Here is an 8085-nt window from a genome sequence, read left to right on the forward strand (position 1 = left end):
TCTGTTAAGTATTGTTAAAATTAAAAACAGCTTCCACCAGATGGAGGGACAGATCTGTGCTATTCTTTCAGTTATTATGTTCATGAAATACTTTAAGCACAAATCAAAAATCACAGTAAGAATTTGAAACGAAGACTCATAGTTCAATATTTTGGCTTTCTGAAATGAGATATGAATCCATGCAGCTCAAGACATCAGGTTTTGTGCTGGTGGGAAAGCAGCCAGATGAGAGAAACATGGGATAGAGTGCTTACCAGAATCACCCTTCTGACTCTTTGGAATCACCAGATTGTGTTTCTTTTATTCTTAATGTTTTAAAATTCGAAACACTGAAACCTGTCCTTTTTCATGTTATTTTTGTATATGAAGAAGAAATGCCCAAATGTGTGAAGTGCAGAGAGTTTCATACATAAAAATGGACAACTACTTTAGCCAGAAAATGAATTTCATAATTTTAGTAATGTATAGGACATTCTTACCTGTTCATTTTCTTGAAGAAAAATAGGTTGTAAGAGAAAAGAAGCATCAGCATTCTATTTTTTTTAAAATTTTTTTTCTACCAGTGTTATCACTGGGGCTCAATACTTGCATGACTCCACTGCTTCCAGTGGCCATTTTGTCCTTTCCTCTAGATAGAAGGTGAGATACACAGAGAGATAGAGAGGAAGACAGAGAGAGACACTACTGTACCACTCCACCATTCTTGAAATCTCCACCACACACTTGGGTTGTGTGGTGACAGTCACACTATTCAGGTTAGTTATTTTTGTAGATTTTTGTTACACATTTGTGAAATTGTGTGTGAACATTTTTGTATTCCATTTGTGTGTACTAAAAATCTTGTTTTTATTATAAACACCTAATAAATATTGATTAAGCAGTTGCTTCCTTATTACTTACCTTTTAAAAGAGGTATTTCCTCAAATTGTTACACTTTTAACATTCAAATGCTAACTATAAGGTCTCTAATGTTTTTCAGTCTATATGTCTAGTGCTATGATGTTTAAAGCTCTTGTTTGGAGAGTACCTATACTCTGCTGATTTTACTCAGATACTGCTTTTGCTTTCTTTGTATGTGTGTAGTATGTACACAGGATATTTACCTAGTACATAATTGGATACATCTATTAATCTCAAAAGCAAAATCTGAAAATTGAATTAAAACTGAGAGCTACCTTAGAATTTCTACAGATATATATTTTCTCTATATATGGCTTTATTTTCAAATATGATGTTTTAGTTTTTGCTTATGTAGATTATCTGATATTTTTAAAGTTTATTACTCTGTCTTGTTCTTTAAGTATGGTGTACAATTTCCAGTTACATAAAAACTGTTCTTTTGGTGAGAAAATATTAAAGTACATACAGATGCAGTCTTCTTTGAATGTGTCTGTCTCTGGGACAAGTCATAATTAAATTAATGGCCTACTTTTCCTATACCAAAAAATTGATGCCTCTTCTGTTTCTAAGGAAAATCATTGAGGATACTCACCACTATGTGATGAATGGCACTATAAAAACACTTTGGTGTTTTAAAAGGAAGAATATTGGTTAAGATTAATACGTCAGTCTAAGTTTAGTCCCATAAAATTTTATTTAATTTTGCATTATTTCTTTTACTGATTCCTTAACATAGTCCACATAAATATTTCTACGTACCATCCAAGACTCACCAAGCACTAAAAGAGATGGCACCAAATTTTTCTTTTTAGCTTATTCAATTTATTCTTAGTCAATTTTTTTTTTCATTTTCCAAGTATAACCTGTGAATTTGTTTTCTGACTTATATCACACCTTTACTGTCTAGAAGAACTTGGATTTCAATGTTTGGGGATTGGAGAAACAATGGAGTAGAATGATGAGTCTACTAAGATAATCACTTAAGAAATGTAAAGAATCTTCATATAGATGGGTGTATTGGAACCAGATTTTAAGATAAATAAAGAGTTGTTTCTCTGTTATGATTACTTCAGGTCTTCAATCCATTTACTTGTATATTCTTTCTATTGTCACTGGCCTTTCCTGCTCTAGCCTAGCTTTTTCAGAGTAAGGAGAAAAACAGACAATGAGACAGAGGGAGAGAGGGAAAATTACTATAGTACTAAGGCTCCCTCCAGTGCAGTCGTGGAAGAGGTGAGATTCAAATTTGGATCTTTTTATGGCAAAGCAAGCTTACAATGGTGAGATATCTTGGAAGCCTCAGGTCTTTCTGTTATAAAAGTAACTGTCATATATGGTACCTCTATATAAGTCAAGTATATTCTATGGTATATATCTACATATATATCATGGTTTGAGATTGCTTAAAAATTACAATAGAGACAGAGAAGAAGATAGGCAGAGAGAAAGTGAAAGAAACCACAGCATGGAAACTTTCTTCAAGATCTTAAGGGTTGTGCTTGAGGCTGGTTTGTTGGTACATGGCAAAGCAACATACCATCCAAGTGAACTATTTCATGAACCCAGTGAGCCTACTTTTTATAACAAAGTACAGTCACAAATTTAAGTTTAATTCCCCTGACCCTTCCAGTTGTTTTAATATGAAGGGGCTATTGTATTCTATTGAGTTGCCAGAAAAGTTGTTACACATTTTTCTGTTTTTCTGTACTAAAATGTGTCATGACTTTTCCAACATCCCAACACTAGAACCGTTATATGGTATTAATGATTCATCTAAACTAAATACACTCTTGTATTCTGAGCAGATTCTATTAACTATGGAAATCAATTTCATTTCAATAGTGAAATTTACATGACAGCAGATTTTGATGCTTAGTGGAGCATCAGAACAGCATGTCACAGAATTCCCTTTTAGTGTGGGCATTGACAGGGTTCTGTTGATATTAAATTTGCAATGAAAATGTCTCATAAATGTGCATACACATAGAACATTACTTAGAAGAGATCATCTTAATATTCACATAGGTCATGAATGTTAAAAAGGTAAATTTCCTCACACATTAGTAAAATAAATTATGCAGAATATGTAAAATAGTAGGCATATGTAATCAGACAATACATAAAATGACATTAAGCACATCATAAATTTTAAGAAAGGATGTCAATCTATAGAACACTGACCTATGTTTTCTCCCCTGTAGCTGTGTAAAGTTTTTGTTTTCTACAAATCCTGCAAGGTGTTGGATGAAAACTCTCTACCAGGCAAGAAAGTGGACTGGTCCAGTGGAGTTATAAAATGTAGTAAGAAACAAAATAAAATGGAACTTGGGGACAATTAGACTGACTATCACAGCAAAGTTTTTAATAGGAGAAACTATTAGACTGTGAAATAGTCTTTCAAAGGTGGTAGAAGAAGTCATTACTTGAGCCATTTAAAATCAGACTGGACTAAAGTACTCCAATGTACAGTATGCTATGGGGACCAAACCTACATTAGAAAGCAGAAATTGACTGAGTTTGGAGTATGGCACCAAAGTAAGAAAGCAGAAGTATACTAGAGTTTGCAGTGAGTACCTCCCTAATACTTCCTCTCCACTTTTCCAAGCTTTGGGTCCATGATTGCTCAACAATTTGTTTGGCTTTGTATGTTAACTCTCTTTTCAGTCACCAGGTTCCAGGTGTCATCAGGATGCTGGCCAGACTTCCCTGGATTGAAGACACCACCAATGTGTCCTGGAGCTCAGCTTCCCCAGAGACCCATCCTACTAGGGAAAGAGAGAGGCAGACTGGGAGTATGGACCGACCAGTCAACGCCCATGTTCAGCGAGGAAGCAATTACAGAAGCCAGACCTTCTACCTTCTGAAACCCTCAATGACCCTGGGTCCATGCTCCCAGAGGGATAGAGAATGGGAAAGCTATCGGGGGGAGGGGGTGGGATATGGAGATTGGGCGGTGGGAATTGTGTGGAGTTGTACCCCTCCTACCCTATGGTTTTGTTAATTAATCCTTTCTTTAATTAAAAAAAATAAAAAAAAAATAAAAAAAGAAGTAGAGGGGTGGGGAATAACCTAATAGTTTCTGCCATGATCACTAAGATTGTACTCACTTTATGTATTCAATGCTGGTGAATAATCTATCACTTTGTGTTACCTCTTGGGAGCAATTTCAACAAATTTACCTAGTACATAATTGGATACATCTATTAATCTCAAAAGAGATGAAAATGTACAATAAATTCAAGTTAAATAGCAAAGCAAGACAACTATGAGTAAATATTAGTCTTATTTGAAGGAGTAACCTCTGGAGCAAACAATTGTCACAATAAAATTCTGATAACAATTCATTGTGAATAAACACATTCCATTCCCCCTGGTTTTCAATGGAGAAAATTAGTTGTTAATTTTCATTTATTTTGTTTGATAGTATCTTGGGATGCTACTTATTGCAAGACAATAAATGGAAACAATTCATCCCAAAGCCACATTGACTTTGGGATGAATTTTTGACAGTAGATATTTAGGATCCTTGGGAGAAAATAAAGTATAATTTTGTGATTTACATGTATTAGAGGAGTCTATGAGAAATAGAAAATGATATACTTAGAAAAACAAGTGAAGGAGTTTGATATGAAATAAGAAAGAGTAAAAGCTGGTGCCAGATTGTGGAACACCAGGTTAAGTGCACATGTTAAGAAAGAGGGAAAGCTACCCAAACAAATTGTGAACATGTTATTTCTATAAATATTTAATAATAAACCATTCTCAAGCTTGAGTAATGTTGTTTGACCACCAATCAGGAAATAGAGAGGTGAGACAGATGACATTTTAACAGTTGCCCTATTTTATTCATTCAAGATCACATTTTATTAAAATTAAAAAATCACTTAACTGTATGCTGACATTGCATTTGTTCAGCTTGTCAGTTTTAATCACAATGACTTAAAATCTGAAATGGACTCATCACTTTGATGCTTGTAATTGTGGGGCTAAATAATATGGTTTCTATTCATTTCTTTGTGTGTACCACATTGATACAAGGCCATCATACACAGATAAGTATGTCACAAGAGATGGCATACTCCTGAAGTATAAAAATACCATTCACTGGGGTTCCTCTCTCCTCCAAGTTCCTAAATTTACCTATTACTGCATTAACATAATTTTTAGACTTTAAGTTTCACACTTCATTGATAAGGATTTAGATCACAGTATAAGAGATTTTACATCTAGATGTAGGGGTATTAGTATTTTACTAATATTAAAATAGGCTCAAATTTATCTTTCCTTTATTATCCACAAAGAAATGTGGATAACCTGGAGTTATTATTGCCTTATTTGTGAAAATGTAAATCTCATGTCTTCACTTTCCATTTGAGTATGTTTTTACTCTGAACATAAATCAAGAGAGCTTTGGGGCATACCTTCAAAATATAATGTATTCCTGCTGAGTAATCAGAATGTGAAAGGATGGGCAGCTAAAACTTACAGGTGTGAGAAATCTTTGTAAATGCAAGATGCCACCATTATGAAAAAGAAAAATGTAACTTCATTAAGATCTGGTGTATAATAGCTTCCTAAATTCCAAGAAAGAGTATGGAATTATTAGCTAGTAATTAGAATGTTCTAAACATCTTTGACAGGATTTGTGTTAGTGGAGTGGCAATCTAGATTTTAAAATCATGCCTATATTAAATACTTTCAAAGAAATAGAATTCAGTATACATTCTGAAAAAAATGTGTGATAAGATAAACCAAAGCTAATGTACATTTATTAGGTAAAGGAATGATCACTGTCTCCAAATTAATATACAATATTGTACTTGACAATTCTTAGAGGTTCTAGTACACACTAACATCAGTTCATATTAACCTTAACTTTGAATATGCTAATATGTAACTGGATGTACATAAAACATTTTTATTAGCAAGTAATTTGAACACTTGACTACTAAAGATCATTAGAAACATATCCTTTTATTGATTTTTATAAAAATGTATAATATTTTAAAGTACTTGCAAAGTAGGAACATGCCCCCTTAAGATAGCTACCTCAGTGTGCACATTTGTTAACCCAGAGGAGGAATTAGAAGGAATCTATATGGAACCCTTAGGAAATAAGCTTATTGGATGTATTGCCTAGTCTATTTCTGGACTGTGAATCTCCCGCCCTCCCTGAGTTATCTCACTGTCAGATAAGAAAATGGAACAAGATCGATAAAGAGATATGCTCCTGGTCTGGCTTTTCCATTTTCTTCTCAAGCCAAAAGGAGCAAAGGGCACCAATGAGTAAGGCATCCTATCCAAGTGTACTTGCAGGAGAACCTCTGACTGTCCTGGGTACTGAGCTCTTCCTACTAGCATCATGTATCAGGTCCTGTGGACCTATACAATACCCACTTCTCCTGGCATCTTCCACACCCACACCCATATGAAACAGCTCCTGTGGCAGTACAGGTTATCCTATGCACAAAAGTCTTCGAATAGAAACTAATCTTGAGTCCAGCACAGGACTGGAAGTGGTTGGCTTGAAAATTTGGTCTCTCTGGGGTTCTGTGGGTGCTAGGTAGTCTCTTCACCTTATGCACCCTGGCCAAAGATCTATGCCCTGAAATCTTCCTCCCTCTCAGTGACACAGAAGTAAGCTCACACACACAAACTCATACACACACTCACATCACCTCTGACTCCTGTACTCCCCAAAGCCATCAGAACAGGAGGGACTGATCCCTGTTCTGCCTCAACTTTCCCGGCTGAGCCTGCCTCACGCGGTACCCAAGCCTCCACGCCCTTGTTGGCCTCCCTCCAGAGGTGCAAGTCCTCCTCTGGGCCCCTTACCTCGCACCGACAACTCCTGGCACGGACTGGAGCTGACCGTGGTGGCAGCGGCAGTGGCTGAGCCTGCACCCGAGTTCTGGCTCATGGTTGATCTTCCTCATACGACACAAAAGAGGTAGCTTGCTGGCTTTGTCCTTTCCAAATCCAAGCGAGAACTTATTTTGTCCTCGAAATGGCCAACTTGTGAGCGCTGCTTCCTGTCACGGAGCCCCCTGCACCCGCCCCCTCCTGGCTGGGCACTGGACCACTGCCTGGTTGGCAGAGCATCCAGGTCTCCCAGTCAGTGGGGAGTGGGAAAAGGGAGGGTGGGAGGATTAAAAAAAAAAAAGAGGGAGGTTGGGAAAAGGGGGCACCCAGTGGTCTTCTATGGAAGGGAGGGGAGCAGTTCCCAGATGAGTCTTTCTCCTCTTTACAAGCAAACCCACTTCCCAGGCGCAGAGGCAACTTTGCTTCACCTTGGCCAGTCTGAAATAGTCGCATTTAACTGGGACTCTAGGCAGAGGCACAAACCTTCTGGCTTTTTCTCCTCCTCTTTTTCTCCTTTCTTTTTTCTCTCGATCTCCTTTCCTCCTACCCCTCCCTTGCTACCCCCCCCCCTTTACAGGGGTGTATCTGCAGAGTCTTCAGTGAGTACCTAGACGAGGGAGGATTGTTATATGGAAAAGGCGATTTTGCTGACAGCTTTGCCTTAGTCTATTTGAAGTCCTTAGGCGGTGCATGCAAAGACTCGTGAATTACAGAGGACTGAGTGAAGAGGTCTGGGGAGATTTGGAGATTAGGGACTCTCTAACTTTGTAGCTCTGCTAGAGCTCTTAGTCTGTGAGAGATCAGGGGCTGTCTGTCAGTCCTAGAACTCTCCTGTGGTCAGGGAGCCAGAGACTGACCGACCGCGTGCTGGAGGAGAAGGGGAGGGCAGGAGCAGAAAGGGAGCGAGCGGGTGAGCTTAGGAAGCTAGCGTGCTGCTCTGCCCCACACACAGCTCAACTGCACATTGCGAGCCCCTGGAGAGGGTTTGTGCAGAACAATCCTTTGGTCAGGAGGGAGGGAGACGCTTCCGTTTCCTAGCAACCCTCATCAATCTTCTGGGGATAGCTCCCTCTGAAGGAATTCGATTGGACAGCCCCTGCAGGGAAACCACGCCCCTTCAAGAATGCTGGGTTGCTGCTTTTTCGCATTCTTCCAAATTTCTTGGGTGGAATAAAATTAGAAAGGCGTACTGAATTATCCTCCGTTTTATCTTCTTATCCTCCCCATCCCCTTCACCTTTGTGAGACCTCTTCACTCGCCCAATCTTTCTCTAGCCCTAGTTGTGGTTAGCAGTGCTGTCAGTGTTTTCTATGGAACCTCTTC

General features: G+C 38.2%; 1 protein-coding gene across 2 annotated transcripts in view; it reads right to left on the reverse strand.

Moving 5' to 3' along the window:
* GRM3 (glutamate metabotropic receptor 3) overlaps positions 1-7284 on the reverse strand; it is a 375599-nt gene extending 368315 nt beyond the window's left edge. The window contains exon 1 of one of the 2 annotated variants that reach the window (XM_060196311.1): positions 6736-7284. The gene's annotated coding sequence lies outside the window, so the exon portion shown is untranslated. The remainder of the gene's footprint in view (positions 1-6735) is intronic. The other variant, XM_060196312.1, reaches the window with a different exon arrangement.
* Between the last annotated feature and the right edge of the window lie 801 nt (positions 7285-8085).

Source organism: Erinaceus europaeus, chromosome 8 (assembly GCF_950295315.1).
Source record: "Erinaceus europaeus chromosome 8, mEriEur2.1, whole genome shotgun sequence".
Lineage (NCBI taxonomy): Eukaryota > Metazoa > Chordata > Mammalia > Eulipotyphla > Erinaceidae > Erinaceus > Erinaceus europaeus.